Source organism: Monodon monoceros, unplaced genomic scaffold, assembly GCF_005190385.1.
Source record: "Monodon monoceros isolate NGI ecotype Baffin Bay Population unplaced genomic scaffold, NGI_Narwhal_1 Super_Scaffold_22, whole genome shotgun sequence".
Taxonomy (NCBI): Eukaryota; Metazoa; Chordata; class Mammalia; order Artiodactyla; family Monodontidae; genus Monodon; species Monodon monoceros.
Window position 1 is genome coordinate 25,439,300 of NW_021703779.1, and position 26,048 is coordinate 25,465,347.

At 35.8% G+C, this 26,048-nt stretch overlaps 1 protein-coding gene and 1 pseudogene across 1 annotated transcript in view; one reads left to right on the forward strand and one right to left on the reverse strand.

Annotated features, from left to right (window-relative positions):
* IL1RAPL1 (interleukin 1 receptor accessory protein like 1) overlaps positions 1 to 26,048 on the forward strand; it is a 1,341,257-nt gene that overhangs the window by 439,555 nt on the left and 875,654 nt on the right. The window lies entirely within an intron of this gene.
* Positions 18,632 to 19,949, reverse strand: LOC114906375 (annotated as a pseudogene).

Below are 26,048 nucleotides of genomic sequence, written 5' to 3' on the forward strand. Positions count from 1 at the left end.
AATGGTTGCTGTTATTTTAACTTTATGATGGTAATAATGTTCTTTTATAAATAAGCCTCCTAAGTTTCAAAGGTCAGTATGACACTGCAGCTTTGACTATGAAATTTCGTACTGGTCATATTACTCTATTTTAAAACACTTTTTAATACCACAGTGAACTGTGTAAAATTCTGTTTAAAATTTGAACTATATTATAGAAGTATTTTACTGATGGTAGAGCCAGGATGGTTCAGTTGTAAGGTGTATTATTAAAAGAAAATTTCTCAACAGGATAATTAAAGGTGAGTACTAAGAAAGACCTTATATTAGACTTAAATCTCTACTGATACCAGTGGACTTGTAGTCTATTTGGGGAATATTCCTGAGGTTTCAGGATAGAGCAGTATCCATTGTACTTGTAAGGCCTCTCAAATCCATCTCCCAAAGAAAGGACAAGAAATATTATTTTCACAAAGCAGCTCATCTTGGAAACTAGAACCATGTATATCAAAAGCCTTATGCCTGTGGAGGGCAAAATTTCTCCACTGTAACTCAGAAGAAAATACAGAAATGGGAATCATTGTTACTGTCTTAAAAAGCCATTGAAACAATGATAGGAAATTTTGTGATTTGTACTTTTATTACTCCTAAACTTTGCACATCTAATTAAAATTTAATATTTACTAAACATCTAAGTAGTGTGCCATGGAAAAGGTATCCAGATAAGTATAGAACAGACCTGCATTTCTCAAGCATTTTATTATTCAGTGGATAGAGGAAGTGGTCATTAGACATGTACCTAACTGATAATAATACACAGTAAATTGTGATAAGTGCTATGCATTTATTACCATTTATTAATTCAGTAACTATTTATAGCCTGGCTTCATTGCTGGGAAGATCAAAATGCCTAAAGTATGATCCCTGGTGTCAAAGAGCTCACAGTATAAAGTGGAAGGTAAGCACAAACAGTATAGAATGATAAAATCTATACTAGAAGCTTCACAGGGAGGGTAGAGGCAGAAGCATCGGCATCTTGTTCTTTTTGTGAACAGGTATTCTTGAGGAACTTCTTTCTAGTGGCTTTCACTGTTGTATAGGGTGTGTTTGCAAAACAAGTAGTACAATAGAGGGAATAATTCAAAATGTGCCGCCTTGTTACATTATTGTTCCTCTTTCAAGGAAACATGTATAGATACTTAACCCAATGGGCTCAAATGGGTAAAAACACCGTAAGTAAATTTAATGTATTTCTTCTTGAATTTTACCAATATTTGTTACTGTAGATCAGCCTTTGTACACTCTTCAAAGTAATTAAAAATGAAACATCTTATTTTAAATATCCTTGTAGTTTGAATTTCTAGGTACCTAAGAGGCTTTATAGGTATATCCATACAGAAAAGAAGCAGAAAGTACATTTGGATAATGATTGTCTTTTCACTGTGCCAATGTATCATTTGCTATGGAGGTTTTTACATACCAGGTATTCAAACATTGTGTGTATGTGTCTTAGTATAGCATCAGTATAGCAACTGTAAAGCATTTCAAGTTTTAAGCCATTTTTATGGACTTAATTGTGAAATTTGGAAAATGTTTTTAAACAGAATAATAGATATACACATAGACACATACACAGATATATATGTATTTCCAATAGGTGTCTGAAAGTTATATATTTCCTAGAGTCATATGTTATTGAACAAAAACCAATGGTGAATTGCAAACAAGAAAAAACTATTATATTTTATTATTTTTTAAAATTGGGATTGTGGATTATATTTAATAGTAAATCAGTGCTTCACGTTTTTCTTTATTTTGAACATTGTTATTGAATATAACTCTTCCCTATAAACTCTGACCACATGATATGATTCAGTGTGAAAATGTTAGAAGCAAATTGAATAATGAGAAAAGGTATAGTGTTTACTTGTACTAGGACATTTTAAGAGGAAAGAAAACATGGAAGGAGCATTCTGAATGAGTGGTGAATCACTACCACACATTGCATATTGCCTCCATGAATTAATAGAAGGTGGATTTGTGTGCCCACAATCTGCTTCGATAGACTAAAAATGACAGTCGAGTCTCTCCTTGCTTACAACAAATGATTCTTTCTCAAAAACCTTTAATCATCTAAATATCACCAATGCAAAAATAGGACCCAGGTGAATCAAAGAGTTCTTTCTTTGAGCCTTTAGGAAATAGACATTACCATAGCAAAAAGGGACTTTCTATTATAAGGTTTTAATACCTCTGCTTTATTTTCCATTGCAACAGAGGTTTACAAAGGTAGGCCTGAAGGCTGTGTTAGGATTTTCTAGAGCTTCACCATAGTCATGGTGGTTGTTGAAGGGAAGGAACCTTAAGTACATGCAGGAGAAAAAAAAGCCAGACTTTAAAAAGAATCTCAATCTGTTTATTAAAGATGACCGTCACTACATGCGTATAATGGACAGTTATGCTGAAGAAGTGTAGTATTCATACAGGGTTGCAGTTTTCTCTGACATAATATTATTTGGAAGATCTATACTTATCATCACACCAGTGATGGTAGGTGTGTAGCTCCTTTTAAAAACAGTTGATATGCTTTAAAATATATTAAATCTCCTTTCTTCTAATTATGGCCTTGTTGATTGTCCAAGTCAGTAATTTGCCTTGACACTCATTACATTCCATTTTCTCAATGCAAAATTGTCTGTATCTACATGGACATATCATTTATTATTGTCCCATAATAAAATAATAGAATCCTCATTTGCATGGTCATGGAAATCATTAAATCTGACTCAGTTCTCAGTTTCATTTCCCCCTTTCACCATCTCCAATTCATGATTATCAACCCTTACATCGAAATTTTCTGATTAAAGAAAATTCACACTGTGCTAATTTCCAAATTTCTGCTCTGATTGTGTCATACTTTTCCTCCAGCAGTTGATCTATGTCTTATGTTTTATTGCTTTATGGACCAGACCAGTGTTTTATAGGATGTCTAGTAATGTTTTAGGTCATTCAATTAATCATTCCTCAGTGTGTTTATATATTAATCCATTGATGGGCTCATTCATTCATGCATTTGCAAATACATTTGGAAGGCCTACCATATTCTTAGAATTCTACAGAGAACTTGAGAAATAGAAATGACTACTTGGTCTTGTCATCCCAAAGACTGCACAGTATAGTGAGGGCAAGAGATACTTAAGCAGATAATTATAAAATAATGTGATAAATGCAGTAATATGCATCTTCATGGGATATTCTGGAAACATTTGGGAGGAGCATCTTATCCTAGGGTGTCAGGAGAAGCTTCATGAGTAATCAAAGGCTGGGTCTTAAAGGACAAGTGAATGTTGACCAGGTAAGGAGAATATTCTGAGATGAAGGGACTTGAGCAAACACAAAGGGGGGAAGAGCAGCATTGTGCTTGCAGGGAACTATTAGAAATTTAGTGTTGGCAGATCTTAAAGCATGAGGCATTTGATGTCAAAAGAGACTCAGGACAGTTAGGCAGGGGTCAGATCATGGAGTGGCTTTTAAATCATGTTAAAGAACTTGGACTTCATCTGTGGGTGATTATTAACCACTGAGGAGTTTTAAGCAGGAGAGTGATCTGGTCAGATTTATACTTTAGATGAATCTACTGGCTGTATGTCACAGGGATATGTTAGGAGATCATCAGAATAGTCCAGAGAAGCAAGGATGCAAATGAGGATTTGGACTCCAGGAATGATTACCAAAATTATAATGAAAATGTTCTGGAATTTGGTGAATTGTGAATATACTAAATATTGTGAATATACTAAAGTCCAGTGAATTGTACACTTCACAAGAGTGAATTTTGTGGTGTGTGATTTATGCCTCAAAAGAGCTGTCATTTAAAAAGGCCTTAGTGGTGAATGAAAAATGGAGAGAGATGGAAATACCTGAGAAGATTTACAAGTTTCATGCTTTGGTGACTGGGTAGATGATTGTGCTACAAAATATAATGTGCTACAAAATACAATGTCCCCAGAGAAGGGGACATTGTTGGCTGGAAGGGGTAGTGATATTGGGGGGTAGGTGGTATTGATTTCAGATGTAGAGAGTTTGAGGTCTGTGTAGCATCCACTTGCACTTGAACTGGTGGTTGGCCTACTCCATAGATATAAATTTGGTAATACCTATCGTAGAGTTTCAGTAGCTCCCCCAATTTTTCTGCCTCTATGTATTCCAGAAGTACAACAGAATTTCATTAGTGGCATCCCTCTTGGCATGCCAGTGATTCTCATTCCAGAAATAAGGTATATTAGAATCTACCATGTGGAGAATTATAGTTTAAAAAGGCCTGCCTATCAGAGATGTTAATGTGCCATGTCCTTCATTAGAAATTATTGATATCGGTGATGGTTCAAACCATGAGGTTAGGTACAGTTACCTAGAGTTTTATGTCAAGTGAGGAGAACATTTAAGGGGTCAGAGGGGGAAGTACAGTACCAGAATGCTCAAATGAAGAATGAAAACCAACTGGAGGAAAGACTCTTGGCAAATCACTGTTTTAAAATTATTATTTATTTAGTAAATGAATAAATAAGGAAATGAATGTGATTTCAAGGAAACCAGTGGAAGAATTTCAGGAATGATAGAATGATCAAACATTTCATAATGAAGAGATAAATTCAGTAAGATGAAACAAACTTATCCATTGGATTTGGCAATAAGGAGGGCTTAGGTGACCTTAGTAAGTTGAATTTCAGGGATGACTAGTGAAGTAGTTAGTAATTCTGCAGTGGTCTGTTTTATTCATCCCATTCTCTATTCTTTGTAAATCTCTGCCTTAAATCCTAGAAATAAAAGTTCCACAGGTATTTGTTATACAAGCTATACATATTGACATGTAAAAACATTTCATTATGCACTGTTGAAGCACACATTTCTACCAGCATTTCTGTCATTGAGAGAGATCCCTTTTCCCTTTCCTACTTTGTGCTTTCTTTTTCTTTGATTCTTTCCTGGATCCCTCCTTTTTCTCTATCATTCAAAAATTAATCAGTTTTACTCAGTGTCTTCCTTGCCTGTGACTAAAAGCAGGGGGCTGTCTTTCTGTTTTGTGTGACAACAGCAACAAGTTTTATTTGAACCCTTCATATATTTCCAACTTCCTTTTCCTTCCTTAATTAAGGATGGAGAATTCCAGAGTTAGGTCTACAACTATCCTTCCTATTTTTTTAAATTTGTTTAATTTATTTATTTTTGGCTGCGTTGGGTCTTTGTTGCTGCACGCGGGCTTTCTCTGGTTGCCGCGAGCAGGGGCTACTCTTTGTTGCGGTGTGTGGGCTTCTCACTGCAGTGGCTTCTCTTGTTGCAGAGCACGGTCTCTAGGCACGTGGCCTTCAGTAGTTGTGGCTCGCGGGCTCTAGAGCACAGGCTCAGTAGCTGTGGCGCACGGGCTTAGTTGCTCCACAGCATGTGGGATCTTCCTGGACCAGGGCTCGAACCCGTGTCCCCTGCATTGGCAGGCAGACTCTCAACCACTACGCCACCAGGGAAGCCCCTTTATTATTTTTTTTTAATACATATATACTGACTCCTTCACTCACTGCCCTCAACTGTTCATTAAACTGTACTTTTGAAGTGCAGTGATCTCTATTATCAGTCTAGTGGCATTTGATAATCTTCATTCTCCCTGAAATTCAGGCAAAAGTAGAGATGGTTAATTACCCCTTTTTCCACTTTTTGGATTTCTTTCTGGAATTTCTTACCTGCCTGATGTCCTGATTCTTTCTCTGCATTCCACTGGCACCTCCACCAGCTCCTTTAGTGGTTCTCTTCATTCCTCCCTTCTGATGTTTGTATACACAAGGCGACAGCTTTTACCCTCTGTGCTATTCTCCCTTTTCACCTCCACCTTTCTCAAGACACTTCTCACCACCTCTGTGTCACCAGTTTTGCAATGTATATCCCTCCCTAGTCTCTGCCTCCTACTAGACCTTGTCTGCTCTCTCTCACTTTCACCTAAATACTTTCACTTATCGTTCCTACTGTAACTTTAAATTTGATATGCTTAAAGCTGTATTTGATAGATAAGTAGATTTCTTGCTTGATAGAGAGGCAACACATGTCATTAATGTGCACCAAGAAAATATTATTTCAAATACAGAATTCAATTGATCAGGATGTAGAAAAGCATAATAAAAAGTGAACATTGAGAAAATAAAATTTCTTTTGCAATTCTCTTTTTTAGTTCCAAACATTGCGCATATAGTTTTGAAATGCACATCTGCCACAATAATGTTAAATGTTTATCAGAGTTATCAGAGTCCTAAATTAGCTTAGAAATCCCATCTTGAAATTAAAAAACAAAAATTCACCTTTCTTCTTTGAGGGCTTATGCTTAAAGCTGCCATTATTCTTTCTCACCTAACACCCAAAACTGCACCTCATTTGATTACTTGTTTCCTGATTGAGCAGTAATTTAATGCAATAGTCTTGCTTAAACAAGTATTACAAGGTAGAGTGGATTATATTTAACCCTTTATCACAAACCTTTAGGCTTTATAGGAGTATTAAATAACTATTGATTTTAATGTGTAACATTGTCATCATTCTTCTGATTTAAAAACCGGATGGAATCTCCAGTAAACCACTCACTGCAGCCCACACTTGTTAGCATAATCAATTTATCACACTTGTTTTACAAAGTTGTAAGAAAACCCCACAGAAGGGTGTTACTAAAAATTACAGCTGACGTAAGCTTCTCATATCATGCCAAAGGAAGGGCACTTGACACTACTAAGAAATAAACTCTACTGCAGCCTCTTTAGTCATTTGTCAAGATGTATTATGTGCTTGTCAATATCAAGGGGTAAACACTGTCATTAATCTACAAGTGAGGAAAAATAAGTAACCACATCAGTGTTCGGGTGCCTGGCTTTTAATGGTAATTCATCTTTATTGCATTTTTCTTCCTTTTAAATTTTCTCCTGTTGTTCCCTTTTCCTAAAATGTGCAGTTACATTGTAATGTTTGGAAAATATATATAATGCATTATTACGATGTTGGCCATTGTGAAATTTGCTGGGTGTGCTTAGTAAGACAGGCACTGACAATGCAGTAGTTAAACTGAGCCAGCATAGATTAGACTAAATGAGAACTCACCAGCTATAAATTTAACAAAGAGTTCATTTTCTAAAGTGATTGCTTTATGCATTTGCAAATAGGAAATAACAGAACATCCAACTGTTTTTTTCCTAGACAAATAAAAAACTTGGATCTTGAAAAGCTTTCTTTAGAACCTTTAAATAGTTATTTTAATTTTAGATGCTGTCGCTGATGTGTTATGCAAAAGAGGGATATTACTTATAGTGGATGTGAAATGAGATTGCATTTATAGCATCTATTATTTGACTTAAATTGCCACTTATGTCTTGATATCTTTCTATGGAGAATCTATGAGTTATCTGTATTAATTAGGTGAATATTCAAATGAATGTTAATGTGTTATATGACAATGTTTTATGTCCATCAGATTTTCCTACAAAATCTATTGGCATTAGATTTCTCCTTTGTAGGATTTCTAGTTAAAACGAATATATTAGCAGTGTACCCTGTTTATCTAGCAATTCAGTAACAGTTACTCTCAAAGAATTAACAAATCAGAAGCATAACCGTGAAAATAGTTAAACTCCAGGCGATACAAAGGCTGATTGCCAAAATAATAATAAATAATAATAACTCACTATTTATTGGGTTTATATCTGTGTCAGATATTGTATGATGTCTCATGTAATCTGTTGAGGAACACTATGAGGTATGTATTATCATACTGATAAATTAAATGCCCTTCTTAAGACCACACAGCTAGTAAGTCATGAAACTTGGATTTGAACTCAAGTCTGCCTGGCTCAGAAATCTCAGCTATTATGCAGTGGGTTACACTGCCTCTTAGAGCATTTGCCCACGGAAAATCTTAGATTTTACTGTGAAAGATGTCAGGTGTGTTTACGTAAGTCATTAAAACACCTTAATTAGGCATGAGGTCTCTGCTTTCGTGAAATCCTGTATTTTTTGGAGTTGTAATTGGCAGTTCTTGTATACCGAACATGATAGGTTGAATCGCATAGTGATTAACAGCACAGATTCTGGACACCAGCTGCCTGGGTTCAAATTATGGCGGTGACGGCTTGTAGATGTGTGACTGTAGGCAAGTTACTTAAATGTTCTATGCCGCAGTCTAATGGCCTGTATAATAGGCATACTTACGTTGTGTTATTATGAATAATAAACGTTGTAAAAATGTAAAGCAATTGAGACAAGGCCTGCAAAATTGCAACTGCTTAGTGAACGGCAGCTATGGCTTACAATTTTAAGAATCAGTGTCTCCAGCTCATGTATTTCTTAACATGAATGAGAATATACCTTCCACTTAGTTCTGGAGTGTCCTTAATATCAGTACTACTTTCCACATTTTCTCCCCATCCCTACCTTGATTCATTCCCATTCATTCATGCTCTGTCTCTTTCTCTCTCTCTCTCAACAGCTTTATTGTGATAGAATTCAAATAGCATCCAGTTCACCTATTTACAGTATACGACTCAATGGTTTTAATATATTCACAGGCTTGTGCAAACATCACCACAGTCTAATCTTGGAACAATTTGGTTCTTCCTAAAAGAGATACTGTACCCATATCCCTCCTCTCCCTGCCCAGCCCTAGGTAACGAGTCATCTACTTTCTGTCTCTATGGATTTGCCTATTCTGGACATTTCCTATAAATGGAATTATGTGACATGAGGTCTTTTTTGCCTGGATAGTTTACCTAGCATAATGTTTCAAAGTTCTTTCATGTGGTAGTGTGTATCCATACTTGATTCCTTTTCTTGCGGAAAAATATTGCATTGTGTGACTATACCAAATTTTATTTATCTGTTTATCAGTTATATTCGTTTGGGTTGTTTCCAGTTTTTGGCCATTATGGGTAATGCTGCTATGAACATTCATGCACGAGCATAAACACGTTTTCATTTTTCTTGGATGTATACCTAGGAGTGGAATTGTTGGGTTGACAGCCTGATTGTATCTTATGAGAACCACTGTGGCCTACTTGGTCTTCCAGCTTCTGGCCTGGCTCATTCATGAATGTTTTTACACTGTTGCCAGGGTGATCTTTCTGAATCTTAAATATGATCATGTTAATCTCACATTCATGGCCTTCAGTGGCTCTTCTATTGTTTGGGAAATCAACTATGAACAACCAAGATAAAGATCTCTGCTTTGGTATAGGCCACATTCTACCGGATGGATCTTTATGTCCTAATTTTGCATTAACGTTTTACCATTTTGTCATTCACCCTCTTCATTCTAGCATATGCTTTTGTCCTTTTTTCTACCTTCAGTGTGCTAACACCTTCATGTTTTTCAAACATTACCTTCAACTGAAGCATTACCTTCTATGAGAAATCTTCTCAGACACAGGTCTCTACCCTAATCCTCATACCCTTCAGATTTAGATGTGTCTTCTCAAGTGACTCATAACATGTTCTTCAAGGTTAGCAGACATATGGTTCTATCCAAATGTCCATAAGACATTTGGTCTGCACCAAAAAGTCCTTGATACTTGGTCCTATCCAAAACGTCCATGAACATATGTGGTCCATGCCAAATGGTTTTGGACAGGACCAAATATCAAGGACCTTTTGGCTTGGACTAAATAAGACAAAATATCAAGGACCTTTTGGTGTGGACCAAATGTCTTATGGACATTTTGGATGGGACCAAGTGTGCTGCAAGGGTTCTTCAAACACACATCATAGCCTACAACATATTCCATTATAATAGACTATTTGTTTGCCTTTTCCACTAAACCATGAGAACCTACAGAAGAACCTTAACTTTCTTTATAGTGTGTGTTGCCAGCACAAGGAGTTAATAATTCCTGGAAGAAAGAATTGGAAGAATAGTGTCTCAACATAGAAACACTGAACAATTATAAATAGCACGACCATGCATCATCCTTGAAATCAGGCCCCATTAAAATAAATTACTACTAAAATCAAAATAAATTCTGTATGTGCTTTGATAATAAAAAATACATTCCTCCTTTGGTCTATTTTTCATTACACCACGGTGCCTAGGAGTAAAGATAAATATGAAAAGACTCTCAGCTACATGACTTTCTAAGTTGTATTGTTGGCAAGTTATTCTGAATCGTGGAATAATAGTAATGTGCCGTGTTTGCATCTCTCCTTATAGAGATACTTATTTTATATTAACTTTCCAACATCCCTTTGAGAGGGGCATGGCAAATTACTCATTTCTATCTTACATGTCAAAACATTGAGGCTCAGTAAGTAACCAGAATCACAACACTTCTTCTAAAGGTGCTAAATGTCTGTTGAATTTAAGTCCAAACTTAACAGAAAATCACACGAAAATTAATAAGCTAATTTAAAATTTTACCTTTACCAAGGGAAATAAATGTAGGAAGTGGGTAAAAGAAGGTTAGAAGACCCTATGATCACATTTGGCCCTAGTTTCCTGATTAAGTTTTCATCCTCTCTCATCTTTTTGGTTAAAACCAAATGTTCTAATGTTATTGATGATAGCTCTAGTACTTTAACTTTAAATTAAATAAATGAATCAAATGATAGGTAGTGTGACTACTGAAATCATTTGATTATCAGAAGACATGATAAACTTATTTTTTTCTGTGTCAGATTCTAAAAGTCATTAATCCCCAGCAGGGCTTGTTTTTCAAAGCTTATTGAAAATTACAGTACTGCAGTTTTATTTGTACAACTGTAATTATTATTATAGCTTACAAATGTCATCAGTTAGTTTTTATTTTATCACAGTAATTTGATCATATATGAATATTTGATTATATTCATGATTTATTTTCAAGTAGGATAATGGTTATGTTTTAAAATGGCCTTTTTAAAATTTATTTTTCTCTTTTTTATTGAATGAAAGATTCTTTACATTTTATAATGTTTTACAATTTTCAGAAGTTTCACACGAATGATTTCATGTAATCTCATAATAACCCTTTTTACCCCACCCCATATTGTCCCTCCCCTCTCCCCCCTCGCCACTGGTAACCACTAGTTTGTTCTCTACATCTGTGAATCTGCTTCTTTTTTGTGTTATTCAGTAGTTTGTTGTATTTTTTAGATTCCACATATAAGTGATATCATACAGTGTTTGCCTTTCTCTGTCTGACTTATTTCACTTAGCATAATGTCCTCCAAATCCAGCATCTTGCTGCAAATGGCAAAATTTCATTCTTTTTTATGGCTGAGTAGTATTCCATTGTTTATCTATGTACCGCATCTTCTTTGTCAGTTCTTCTGTTGATGGATACTTAGGTTGCCTTCATACCTTGGCAATTGTGAATAATGCTGCTTTGAACATTGGGGTGCATGTATTTTTCTGAATTACATTTTCATTTTTTTTGGATACATACCCAGGAGTGGAATTTCTGGGTCATATGGTATTTTTATTTTCAGTTTTTTGAGAAACCTCCATACTGTTTTCCACCAATTTACATTCCCAACAACAATGTACTAGGGTTCCCTCTTATCAGCTTTCCTCGCCAACATTTGTAATTTGTGTTCTTTTTCATAATAGCCATTCTAACTGGTGTGAGGTCATATCTCATTGTGATTTTGATTTGCATTTCCCTGATGATTAGTGATGTTGAGCATCTTTTCATGTGCCTGTTGGCCATCTGCATTTCCTCTTTGGAAAAATGTCTGTTCAGTTCTTCTACTCATTTTTTAATTGGCTTGGTTTTTTGTTGGTTTTTTTTTGATGTTGAGTTGTATGAGCTGTTTATTTTTTTATTTTTAAACATCTTTATTGGAGTATAATTGCTTTACAATGCTGTGTTAGTTTCTGCTTTATAACAAAATGGATCAGTTATACATATACTTATGTCCCCATATCTCTTCTCTCTTGCATCTCCCTCCCTCCCTCCCTCCCTATTCCACCCCTCTAGGTGGTCACAAAACACCGAGCTGATCTCCTTGTGCTCTGTGGCTGCTTCCCAGTAGCTATCTATTTTACGTTTGGTAGTGTATATATATCCATGCCACTCTCTCACTTTGTCACAGCTTACACTTCCCCCTCCCCATATCCTCAAGTCCATGCTCTAGTAGGTCTATGTCTTTATTCCTGTCTTGCCCCTAGGTTCGTCATGACCTTTTCTTTTTTCTTAGATTCCATATATATGTGTTAGCATACGGTATTTGTTTTTCTCTTTCTGATTTACTTCACTCTGTATGACAGACTCTAGGTCCCTCCACCTCACTACAAATAACTCAATTTCGTTTCTTTTTATGGCTGAGTAATATTCTATTGTATATATGTGCCACATCTTCTTTATCCGTTCATCCGATGATGGACACATAGGTTGCTTCCATGTCCTGACTATTGTAAATAGAGCTGCTATGAACATTGTGGTACATGACTCTTTTTGAATTATGGTTTTCTCAGCATATGTGCCCAGGAGTGGGATTGCTGGGTCGTATGGTAGTTCTATTTTTAGTTTTTTTAAGAAACCTCCATACTGTTCTCCATAGTGGCTGTATCAACTTACATTCCCATCAACAGTGCAAGAGTGTTGCCTTTTCTCCACACCCTCTCCAGCATTTATTGTTTCTAGAATTTTTGATGATGGCCATTCTGACTGATGTGAGATGATATCTCATTGTAGTTTAGATTTGCATTTCTCTAATGATTAATGATGTTAAGCATTCTTTCATGTGTTTGTTGGCAATCTGTATACCTTCTTTGGAGAAATGTCTATTTAGGTCTTCTGCCCATTTTTGAATTGGGTTGTTTGGTTTTTTGAAATTGAGCTGTATGAGCTGCTTGTAAATTTTGGAGATTAATCCTTTGTCAGTTGCTTCATTTGCAAATATTTTCTCCCATTCTGAGGGCTGTCTTTTCGTCTTGTTTATGGTTTCCTTTGCTGTGCAAAATCTTTGACGTTTCAATAGGTCCCATTTGTTTATTTTTGTTTTTATTTCCATTTCTCTAGGAGGTGGGTCAAAAAGGATCTTGCTGTGATTTATGTCATAGAGTGTTCTGCCTGTGTTTTCCTCTAAGAGTTTTATAGTATCTGGCCTTACATTTAGGTCTTTAATCCATTTTGTGTTTAGTTTTCTGTATGATGTTAAGGAGTGTTCTAATTTCATTCTTTTACATGTAGCTGTCCAGTTTTCCCAGCACCACGTGTTGAAGAGGCTGTCTTTTCTCCACTGTATATTCTTGCCTCCTTTATCAAAGATAAGGTGACCATATGTGCGTGGGTTTATCTCTGGGCTTTCTATCCTGTTCCATTGATCTATCTTTCTGTTTTTGTGCCAGTACCATACTGTCTTGATTACTGTAGCTTTGTAGTATAGTCTGAAGTCAGGGAGCATTTCCATACAAATTGTGAAATTTTTTGTTCTAGTTCTGTGAAAAATGCCAGTGGTAGTTTGATAGTGATTGCATTGAATCTGTAGATTGCTTTGGGTAGTATAGTCATTTTCACAATGTTGATTCTTCCAGTCCAAGAACATGGTATATCTCTCCATCTATTTGTATTATCTTTAATTTCTTTCATCAGTTTCTTATAATTTTCTACATAAAGGTCTTTTGTCTCCTTAGGTACGTTTATTCCTAGGTATTTTATTCTTTTTGTTGCAGTGGTAAATGGGAGTGTTTTCTTAATTTCACTTTAAGATTTTTCATCATTAGTGTATAGGAATGCAAGAGATTTCTCTGCATTAATTTTGTATCCTGCTACTTTACCAAATTCATTGATTAGTGTATGAGCTAATCAATGAATATATGTTGGGTACTAACGCTTTATCAGTCATATCATTTGAAAATATCTTCTTCCATTTAGTATGTTGTCTTTTCATTTCATCAGTGTTTTCCTTTGCTGTGCAGAAGCTTTTAAATTTAATTAGGTCCCATTTGTTTATTTTTGTTTTTATTTCCATTACTCTAGGAGATGGATCCAAAACAATATTGCTGTGATTTATGTCAAAGACTGTTCTGCCTCTATTTTCTTCTAGGAGTTTTATAGTGTCCGCTCTTACATTTAGGTCTTTAATCCATTTTGAGTTTATTTTTGTGTATGGTGTTAGAGAGTGTTCTAATTTCATTCTTTTACATGTAGCTGTCCAGTTTTCCCAGCACCACTTATTGAAGAGACTGTCTTTTCTCCATTGTATACTCTCACCTCCTTTGTCATAGATTGATTGACCTTGATAAGTGTGTGGGTTTATTTTGGGGCTTGGGTTTATTTTCGGGCTCTGTATTCTGTTACATTGATCTATGTGTGATTTTGATACACCACATTGATGAATTGAAGAATAAAAATCATATGATCATCTCAATAGATACAGAAAAAGCTTTTGATAAAATTCAACATCCATTTATGATAAGAACTCTCCAGAAAATGGGCATAGAGTGAACATACCTTAACATAATAAAGGCCATATATGACAAACCCACAGCTAACGTCATACTCAATGGTGAAAAGCTGAAAGCATTTTGTCTAAGATTAGGAACAAGACAAGGATGTCCACTCTTGCCACTTTTTTTCAACACAGTTTTTAAAGTCCTAGCCACAGCAGTCAGAGAAGAAAAAGAAATAAAAGGAATCCAGATTGGAAAGGAAGAAGTAAAACTGTCACTGTTTGCAGATGACATGATATTATACACAGAAAATCCTAAAGACACCACCAGAAAACTACTAGAACTTATCAGTGAATTTGGTAAAGTTGCAGGATACAAAATTAATGAATAGAAATCTGTTGCATTTCTATATACCAACAACAAACTATCAGAAAGAGAAATTAAGGAAACAGTCCCACTTACCATCACATCAAAAAGCATAAAATACCTAGGGATAAAACTACCTAAGGATGTAAAAGACCCCAGAAAACTATAAGACACTGATGAAAGAAATTGAAGACAACACAAACAGATGGAAAGACATACTGTGTTCTTGGATTGGAAGAATTGATATTGTTAAAATGACCATACTACCCAAGGCAGTCTATAGATTCAGTGCAATCCCTATCAAAATACCAATGGCATTTTTCACAGAACCGGAGCAAATAATTTCAAATTTTGTGTGGAAACAAAAAAGACCCTGAATAGCCAAAATAATCTTGAGAAAGAAGATCAGAACTGTAGGCATCACACTTTTCGACTTCAGACTATAGTACAAAGCTACAGTAATCATAACAGCATGGTACTAGCACAAAATGACCTTCTTAATTTTTAGAAATATAAACTGAACTAGTTTATGTATGAAAGATACTTATATGGAATTTGTATAAAATAATATGAGGGGAGGGTGAATGGGAATGGAGAGGAAACAAGATTGTCTATAGCTTATTGTTTGAGGCTGTGTAATATATACATGGGTGTTCATTTTACTCCTTTCTCTATTTTTGTATATGCTTGAGTTTTTACATAGTAATGTGTTAAAATATTTTCTATTTTTGCCTTTGTGATATTATTTTTTTGCCAAGGATGGAGCAGAAGGTCAAATAGAATATTGATATTTTGAATTTCCAATTTCAAAGCTCCTACCAGGAGCTTTAAATGTAAAAGTTGCATGTGGTGGTTTGGTGATAAAGAACTTTGGTGAAGAGACCAGACTGAGTGTAATGATAATTCCACTGAGATCTTGAAATACTCCTATTTGAAGAGCAAAAATGTCCTACTGGGTGTTCCAAAGAAGAGTAAAGTTTGTGAGAAGGCCAAGGACAAGTTGAATATCATATTAAAGTACTGATGAGATTGAAAATGATACTTGGGTCCTTCTGGGTGACAGACTGTCTTAAATTCTTTCTCAACTGTACCATCATATTTTCTTCCCTTTTTATCATTTTGTATAACTTTTTTTGTTTAGTGTTAGCTTGTTAAATGATATGTTTTAAGCTGGTTATTAATTCACTTTGGTTTTGCAAGAGTAACACTTCCTGATATTCTGTTTTGAGCTCATAACATATTTGCATGTACTTTTAAAAATCCTGATTATTAATGGTTTACCTTTAATGAAGGTAATAGCATTTTCTTTATGAAAACAGGAAAACACTGTGAAGCTAAAGCAGAACTGTACTTTCTTGCTTTTTTCTGGTAATGCCCCTTGGATATAAGAATTCAGTTAGTTATTTTCCCTTTCTAATTTTACTAACCATTTCAGAGAAGTTGGTTCAGCACAATCATTGCCAGTTCTACTCCAAATCAAGAAATCTTTTAAATATCCTTAAAAGCTACCATAATAAGCCCTTGGCATTGTGTGTCTTTAGGGGATAGTTTTCTTTTTCAGGTATTATATTTACTTAATGACATGAAGACTGAGTGGAGGAGGATGTAATAACTTCGCCCAGGAAGATGGAGAAGAAGAGTGGCCACTTGGATCAGTTAGATTTTTAGGAAAAATGAACATTTTAATGGCCTTGTGATTTTCATCAAACCATTTGGAAGGCCGTCCTAACTCACGAGTGGGTTCCTTTGAGGTTGCATCAAAAGCGCAGGGCACTTTCTTGTTATCCTTATCAAGGGTTTGACAGAGTGTTTACTCAGTGAATGTTTGTGAGTTTAAAAAAACTGAAATGCTATTTGATGGCTTTCTTGGTCATTGCTGCAAGAAGATGACATTTACGGTGAGAGCATACTGTGATATATTCATATGGATCCTTTTATGATGTTCCTAGTTCTAGTATCAATACAAAGTACCACCTCATCACAGGTGACTACTTCAGTCTGTTTTCCATATAGAGTTCTCATTGCCCTATAGAGTACAAGGCTGGAATTCTTTCAGTGGTACTGTTCTTCTAATGACTTTTCTTTAATTTTTTGGTTTTAGTTCTCTTGGTGCCAGGCTTACAGTTAACATTAATTGCTGTTTATAAATCGAATGGATGAAGGAATAATTGCTAGCTGTGTCACATGGGGAATGTTAAAGTTCTCTGAATGTAAGTTTCTTCATATGTACAACAGAGGTGATACTACCTAACTTTAAAGATGTTAGTAAGATAGATAGATATAGCTTATATAAGTTATATATCAGTCTTTCTATCTTGCATAGCACAGTAATTGGCAGATCATAGGTACCAAGGAAATGTTAGTCCTCTCTTCTCCCATCGTACCTTGTACTTTTAAAGTGATGTTGCTCACATCCGTACATGTTGCACACTGGACAACTTCATAGGGTGACATTCATGTAGCATATAATATGGATGGCACCACTGAAGATATGTGACCTGAAAAACTAAATAATGACTGCATTTTTAACACTCTGTGCCAGTGATTCTGAAAATGTGAGCAGTTAAAAACTCTTGCATCAGAATTAACTAGAAGTGATTTCTAAAAATGCAGATTCCTGTGTCCCTCCAGATCTGCATAAGCAGAATTCCTTGAAGTAGAACACATAGATCTGTATTTTAAACAGCTCCTCAAATAATTATTTTAATAGCTGTATTGTGATATAATTCACATACCAAACAATTTACCTATTTCGCCCAAGTCTTTCTTTTCTTTTCTTTTCTTTTCTTTTTTTTGCTATTAAGATTTTTCTTTTAATATTCCATGAGATGTCTTGATTGTACATTTTCCGAAGCACTTTTCCAGCCGCATCTCCCAACCCTTCCAAAAGATTTCTCCAGTCTGTCCAGTGCAATAAAAGATGCTTGATTATAGTTCTGTCCACCTTCTCTTTTCGAAAGCAAATAATCCTAAATGACTTTAATGGTCATACATTCTTATCTAATAAGGAAAAACATTTACAAATATCAGAAACTCAGTTTTGAGACACTTGCATTAAGTGTGAACTGAATCAGCATTTTGTGGGTTTTAAAAAAGGCAGCAGTTCGAATTCAGGACTTGCTGACAAACACATTTCTGCTGAGGGAAGGGGAAGACAGGGATGGTGAATGCTGCATTTCTCCATTGGCCCCAAAGTGCTAATTCCACAAAGGGATACATCAAAAGCAAACATGCAACTGTGGTTTTAAAGCTTTTTACTGCAATATAACAATGAAGTAAACAGTAATTAGACACCTACCAATTTTCCCCCCAAAACAAAGCAAAAAAAAATGTAAACAGGAAAATAACTCTGCCTATACTTGTACAGCTTCTCAAATCATATTAGAAGGGTCTCACATTCAATGATCAAGAAATTTAAAATAGCAGTAATTATTTTCATTTTAAGAAAAGATTCCCCCTCTACCCCCTCAACCCCAAGTATTTATCATGAAAGAATGGGCTTTCTTACACATTAATTTTATACCTATTTGAAGCAGCAACAGTAACCATCAGTAATTTGGCATTTCTGTTTACAGTTGCTCCAATTTTTTTTTTTTTCAATTTCACAAAGCCATTATCCAGTGTTGCCATAGAATAGGGACCATAGATTCTAGGTAGCAAAGACTCTTTCTGAAACCAATGTTAAGTCAAAGAAGTATAAAGCGGGGCATTACACTAAGTTTCTGGATCTAGTACACTACATGAGTGAAACCCAGGAAAAGTTACCTACTGTTTTATAGAAGAAATAAAGACCTGCAAAAGCTGACTTTTGGTTGTACAATATTGTACACGCTGTGTGGATTTGTGGCATCTGCTAACTGAAGCAGGCATGCACGGTGTTCATCCCCGCCCTGCATTCTAGATCCCCTCTTCCCACCCCCAACAATCCACTACCTTATACCAAGTACGTGGACATGAGCCCAAGTCATCCCAGACGATCCAGTGAACAAAGTTAGTGTAATGCACTGGTGTGAAGTGTGAGATGAATAAAAGCCCCTTTCGATCTTCATCAAAGTTTTCCTGTAGAAGAAAATTGGCAGCCAAGTTCTCATTCCTCTCACGAGCAAAATATGCTTGTATCACAAGTCCTTCAGGAAATCCTAATGCCTTTAACCTTTCTATAGCTTCTTCTTCCTGAGGCGTTATTTGAATGTAGTTCATATGACCACTTCCAGCTTCTGCAATTCCTCCACTGCCACTTCCACCCCCTCCTCCTTGACCCCCCCACTTCTTGAACTGGTTCAATATAACATCTGAATAAAATGCTCCTGATGGTGGCTAATTTGCTGCAGTAACTGAGGATTTTCTCGACCTATCTGTTGTAGCGATGCTGGAAGCAGGGAAGGATTCTGTTGAATAATTTGTCTCCTCTGTTCAAACTGAGGCTGATTCCGTAAAAATGCAAGAGGGTATGCTCCAGAACTTGTTGTCGTCGTTGCTGTCGTAGTTGCTGCAACTGCAGCCACTGAAGACTGAGGAGCCCCACTACTCGCTGCTGGAGGGGGGTCAACCACGGCCTGACTTTCTCTGTCTCCGGGAATTCCCATTAAAAGATACTCCACTGCTCTGTCAGGGTTGTTGAAACTGGCTCTCAGGGCTGCGATTACTTGCTGTCGTTCATAGCCCATTGACATGATCTCAGTTACCATATTCTCCTAAGACTGACTTGTCACAAGTGCACTTGTTGCATCTTCAAAAAGGTTTGACCAAGAAGAATCACCTGATATACTGTCGGTTGTTGTTGGGCTAGCAGCCACTGGTGTTTCTGCTGGCTTTTCTGCAGGTTTTTCTTGTTTCATTGCACTAGCAGGTGCAGGTTCAGAAGATGCTGTCGTTGATGCTGGAGTGACAGATGCAGGTGTGGGAGTGGGGGCCAAAGTGAGGGCAGGGGTTGGGGCCTGAGCCACAGCTGGTGCTGTGGAGGAACTAACTGTGGTAGTGGTGGCAGAATTAGATTGCTGAGTTGTAGCTGGTGCTGGTGGTGTCGCTGCTTTGGGTCTTGTCACCATAACTACCACGAAGTTTTTCTCATCAATTTTATATTCTTTTAGAGCAGTATCATTATTGAGAATTTTGCCTGCTAAATTAATTTTTGACCTGCTACAGGAAAGGCATCTTTACCCTTTTCAGATTCAGTCTTCTCATTCAGTGCTCTTACCATCTCGTTTGGGTCGATGTCGATCTTGAAGATCTGCTGCTGGAGGGTCTTCAGGGTGACCAGTATGGTGCCGCTGCGCAGCAACGCTGCCCAAGTCTTTCTTAATTATACTGAACCATTGCTCTCTTGGTTCCCTAGTTTAGTGCTCTTTGCCAGAGGAAAACAAAAAAAGAAATGCCCCCACCCTTTTCTTTCTTTGTGATTCTTCGTGGCTCCAAAGTAGCAAATGTTTGTACACATTGTCTTGTACATGTTTCTTCTGGAACTTTCATCACAGTCCTTCATTCTTAGGGCTTGATATCTATCTTTACTTCTACTAGTTTGCATGTGCGCATGCATGCGTGCACACAGAGATGCACACACACACACTCAGGCTTAGAGTCAAATTAGGTTTGAACTGTGGGTCTACCACTTTTAGGCAAGATACACTCTCTTGGTTAACTGAAAAATGAGTTCATAGGGTTGTATGAGAATAAAATGGAATGAAATGTAAGGTGCTTAGTATATTGTGTGACAAATGAGGCTAATAATACCTATTTCATCAAGCTGTGAGAATAAAATGGAAGTTGCTTAGCATATTATGTGGAACATGCTGAACATCTGAAAATGATAGCTATAATTAAATTGAAGAGAGTAATATGCACCCCCTTATATTCCATAAAGTTACTAATTTTAATAAATTCATCAAACATGTATTGATTACTTACTAAATGCAAGATACTGTGCCTATGGTGCGGTAGGGAACATAAATATAAATATTTCATGAGCTCTGCCCTGAAGGACCTTACCATTTATACAGTACACAAATAACCACATATAATAAATATTTCATAATGGAATGATAGAATAAATGCTGGTGTAGATTTGCAAACAAATTGTTATCAGAACACAGAGGAGAAAGAATTTTAATTTCAGACAGGGGTGAGGTCAGCTTTCATGAAGGAGGTAGGTAGTGTTTAGTCTGGGACTTCAAGGATGGTGAAAATATGGTTATGGAGAAAGGGAAGCCTAGTTTTGCTGGAGAACAGATACAGAATGGAGAGTTTAGGGGGATGTGGCTGAAAGGGGGATTGGATCTTGATCTTAGAGGTATCAAATGACAACCCACAAAGCCTTCAGATGACATGTTGTAGGCAGTTGAGAACTAGTAAAGATTTTTGAGGAAGGCAGTGACATCAGCTGATCTGTATCTTGGAAAAGTTACTTTAGCCGTATGTAGAATATATTCATGGTATAAGAGTTAGGAAATAGAAACTCCATTTATGTGGGTATTCAGGATATTAGCAAGATTGTGAAATAGCAGTTGGGCAAAGGAGGTGCAAAACTATCCTTCCAAACTCAGGACATAGAAGCTGTTTCAAAGCCGCTACTGGTGAAGTCTTGTGGAAAAGTTAGGTGCTGAACTAGGGCAGTGCCAGTGAGAATAGAAAGAAAAGGAAAGAAAGGTGGGGAGAGGGGGATACACACATACTCAAGAGATAACTGGATTAACTAATGGATATATAACATAAAAAGAAATGAAAATACCTGCAAAAATAATGTAAATTTATTCTGAATAAATCAAGCAAGGCTATTTTGGAAACTGCAGCAACCCTTTATATTGTTCCCTAAAACACTTTACGACAAAAATGAACACACACATCAAAATATTGACTGTTTTCACTTGAAAATTTAACCTGTTTTTCTATTTATGCATGTCGTCTTTTGTGTCTCAAAGTATTTTGTTTTATTTGTGTATAGACTTTTAGGTATTTATGGGTTTTGCTTACTAATGTTGATATGAGGGAAATTTATTGATTTATTTTAATATTTTTATTTTTATACTGAGTTCTCTAATTAGTCCTAATTGTTTTTCATATTTTTTCAGGCAGTCCTCTTTCCAAGACTTATATACTTCTTATTTTTCTTGACATGTCATTAGCTAGAACTTTTAAAGTAATATTAAATAATAGCCATAAGATCTGGTTACTTATTTTTAACTTAGTCTTTTACTATTAAATAGGATTTTTTGAGGCATAATTGACATATAACATTGTGTAAGTTTAAGGTGTGCAAAAAGTTGATTTGATAAACTTATGTATTGCAAAATGTTTACCACCATAGCCTTAGCTAACACCTGTCTCATGTCACATAATTACCAATATTTTTTTTGGTGGTGGTAACATTTAAAGCCTACTCCTCTCTTAGCAACTTTCCAGAACAAAATACAGTATCATTAACTATAGTCACCATGCTGTACATCCAGAACTTATTCATCCTATAATTGGAGGTTTGTACAGTTTGACCAACATCTGCCCACCCCCAGCCCCTGATAACCATCATTCTAGTCAGTGATCAATTTTACATTCCAATATTAAAATACATATTAAAGCTCCAGTAATTTTTGTAAAGGTATTATTTTTGTAGGGATGGACAGACACATCAGATACAACTATGGAGCAGAATAATGAGTACACAAGTTTAAATACAAATGTAGCAATTTAAAATATTTATTTCAAATAGTGGCCCCCAAAAAGGTTTATTTTTCGAATTACATTTGGGAAAGTTTTATCATTTGAAAAGAAAGAAGTTGGATCCTTACTGTGTAGCATACACCAAAATTAACATTAGGCAGATTAAAGATATAAATATAAAATTGAAATTTTACTAGAGAAAACTTTAGATGAATATTTATGTGACATTGGGGTGGAAAATGCTTTTAAAAATATAACCATAAAGGAAGAAAGCCATACTGGAAAAAGACCAATGGATTTAACTATATCATAAGCATTAAAGGTTGTCATTAAATATTTGAATTACTAATATTAAATCCAAGAATGCCAACAGTCCATGGTGGAAATTCTAATCTTAACTGTAATATACCTGTCATATTTAGATGGTAGTTGTTTTTGTTTGTTTGTTTTAACAATTCAAAATGTGGCTCCTTTTTCTGCCTTTGATTGCTTTCTGTAGAAATTCCCCCAGATGCCAGGCCAAATTTCTCACCCAGACTCTGGAACTCGAGTCGCCTATCCAACAGGGCATTGATGCCGCGAAGTTGGCATCACCTCTCTTATTAGCTTCAAGAAGACTTGAGAGAGAAGCCGTCAACCCTTCATCTTTGGCATCTAGGTGGCTGTGAAACATATCACAATTTAGTCAAAAGAGATAATCTTGTCTGGTTATATTTGAAGAAAATCATATTTAAAGAATGCATACTCTTTTCCTTTCCTTTTTTTACACAGTGTTCACAAACACAGGAAAGATTGTTAACTTCTTATACTGTTTCCACTTGTAAATTAAAGAAGAAATTCTGCAGAAATTGAGAAAGAGAGCAAAGACACTGATTTTCTGAAATAAAATATTTAAGGATCTGCAGCCAATAATAATTTTATTCCCAAAAGCAGAGCAATTGAAGCCATTTCTAGCCATCAGTACACAAATAGAAAGCAAAATCTTATAATTCTCTTGTGTTTAAAGACAATAGTTATTTAAAACAATTTGTTTTAACTCTAGAGTTTCTTAAATCTCTTAATTACTGCTAGAAAGTATTGTCAAATTGTATGCAAACTTCAGCATATTAAATTTTGGAGTCCATGTAGGTAACAATCATTTATTTATTTATTTTTTAATCTTTGAGTAAGCATTGGGAATTAATGATTCCCCTAGTTTTCTTACCTGCAAAAAAATGTGAACTCTCTTACCTACTCCACCAGAGTTTGATTAAAGACATACATATGACAGTGGACCAAACTATATCATAGTATGTCATTTTTCTATGAGATGTTAATAAGTATTCCTTGGTAAATAGTTCTATGGTTGAACAGCTTGGGGAAAAACTGGAATCATTGTAGGTAAATTTAATAAATGCCTGCAGGATTTCTCAGACCTTTTAATTTGCTAAAATGTATTTTGATGCTCTAAGGGATGTTCATAGCATCCAGCATGTCCTGCAAGCATTTTGCACACAGTATATATTGATATCTTTTGAGAAAGTTGCACTATGTTGAATATAATTTGGAAACTGCTACTGCAAAGCCATATAGAATATCCAGTATGAAAAGCTGTACATCATGTTGTAGTAGCTGTTGCTATTAATTCATCTAAATGCTATTTATTGAGGACATTCCCTTGAAGAAGCCATGCTGGATGGCTTTGTAACTAGAAATCTGTTCTACTTCAGCTTTATACTGTGGCTTAGATCCAGTGCTTCATGTATGAACACAAATAAATATGACCAGGTCAAGTAATTCCATGCCATCTAAGAGAGGGTATTTCAGGTTTGATTATTTAATTTAAAAGGCAGCTCACTGGTCTTACCTCCTTTTAACCATTGTGCATGTGGTTAATAAGTGAAGTATGAATTCCTTTCAATGTTTTTCATATTAATATGTTTTATCACCACTTTTAAAATTTTTTGTGGGAAAGGCTAGTCCCTAGACAGGGATTAACACAGGAGTTTTCTATTGCTTAACTTGTTTCTAATTTCTTACGAGTTTCTTTTATGCATTTTCCTGTGCTAAAAATACAATCATATACAAATTTATAACATATAATCCCCTTCTATATTTTGGGAATCAATTTACCTCTGAATGAGATAGTAACTACTTCATAGAAATCACTATGTTTTTTAAAGTATGTTTTACATGTGTTCAAAATGAAGGATAATATTCATGTTATAATAGTTTGGTACATTGTGTACAAGGAAGAGTAGTGTACAAACTAGCTTGAAGATGGTATGCCTTGAGGGTTGTGGGATAGAAAGGCATAGTCTTTCTAATACAAGAATGTACATCAGAGGTGTGAACTAGAAATTATAGCTCTGCCTTATTGGGACATAACACGAGCTCAAGTGACCCCTGCTCTCCTTGTTCATCTGTCTCTGACACTTCCCATTAAGAAGACACGATTGGGTAGCTTTTCCGTGATCCAATATGAAACATCTCTGATAAACAAGGTTTCAGATCAAGGTATCTCAGAAAGGCAGTCGGCCTCCTAGTGCCCTGACTTCCCTTTGGCTTGTGCACAAATTCATCCCAGGCCCAGTTAGTGGAGGACAGCCCCTAGGATGGTTTCTCTCTGTTCACATTCCACAAGATCCAGGCAGAGCTGCTCTGTAAAAAAGATGTTCACATGGTGCCTTTTTTTTCTTAGAGGGGCAATGTTTTAAATACTTGGAGACTTCACGGCATGTCAGGTACACAAATTTGAAGTAATACAGGTGAGAGGTTCTTGTGACAATTTATGGAAAGTAACATTTTAATCTAGAGCTCTATGTTTGTGGGCAGCATGAGACAAGTCTAGATGAAAACCTGTTCACTTTTATATATATACTCTTTGTAGATTTTGTAATGTGCTGAGTGTGTCCTCATAAATGTAGTTAAATAGCTGCAATTAGAAAACATGTTCTGGATGAGTGTCACAATTAAATGGTAAACTACATATATTGGTATTTATTTATTTATTTTTAAACATCTTTATTGGAGTATAATTGCTTTACAATGGTGGGTTAGTTTCTGCTTTATAACATATATTGGTATTTAAAGTTGGTACAGATAGTAATAGAACTTTATAAAATGCATGTATGAAATAAGCATGTATTTGTCTTTAAATTAATGGTTCTCAACACTATTTTATTCCTCAACACAATACCCATGACCCAGCACATTCCTATCAGTAATACTCCCTCTACAAACTGTGCTTCTGGAATGAGGGCCATTGGCACCAATCTTTGTGGGGGGTGGGGGGGAGATGGAGTTTGAAAACATGCTGTTGAAGATTTTTCCAAGTGGAGTTGACTTATCTGGCATAATCAAGGCAAATGTTATTAGGCTAAAGCAGGTACCATAAAAATAGATTATACACTTGATATAAACATTTTTTAACGTCTTTATTGGAGTATAATTGCTTTACAATGGTGTGTCAGTTTCTGCTTTATAAGAAAGTGAATCAGTTATACATATACATATATCCCCATATCCCCTCCCTCTTGCGTCTCCCTCCCTCCCACCCTCCCTATCCCACCCCTCTAGGTGGTGCCAAAGCACTGAGCTGATCTCCCTGTGCTATGTGGATGCTTCCCACTAGCTAGCTATTTTACGTTTGGTAGTGTATATATGTCCATGCCACTCTCTCACT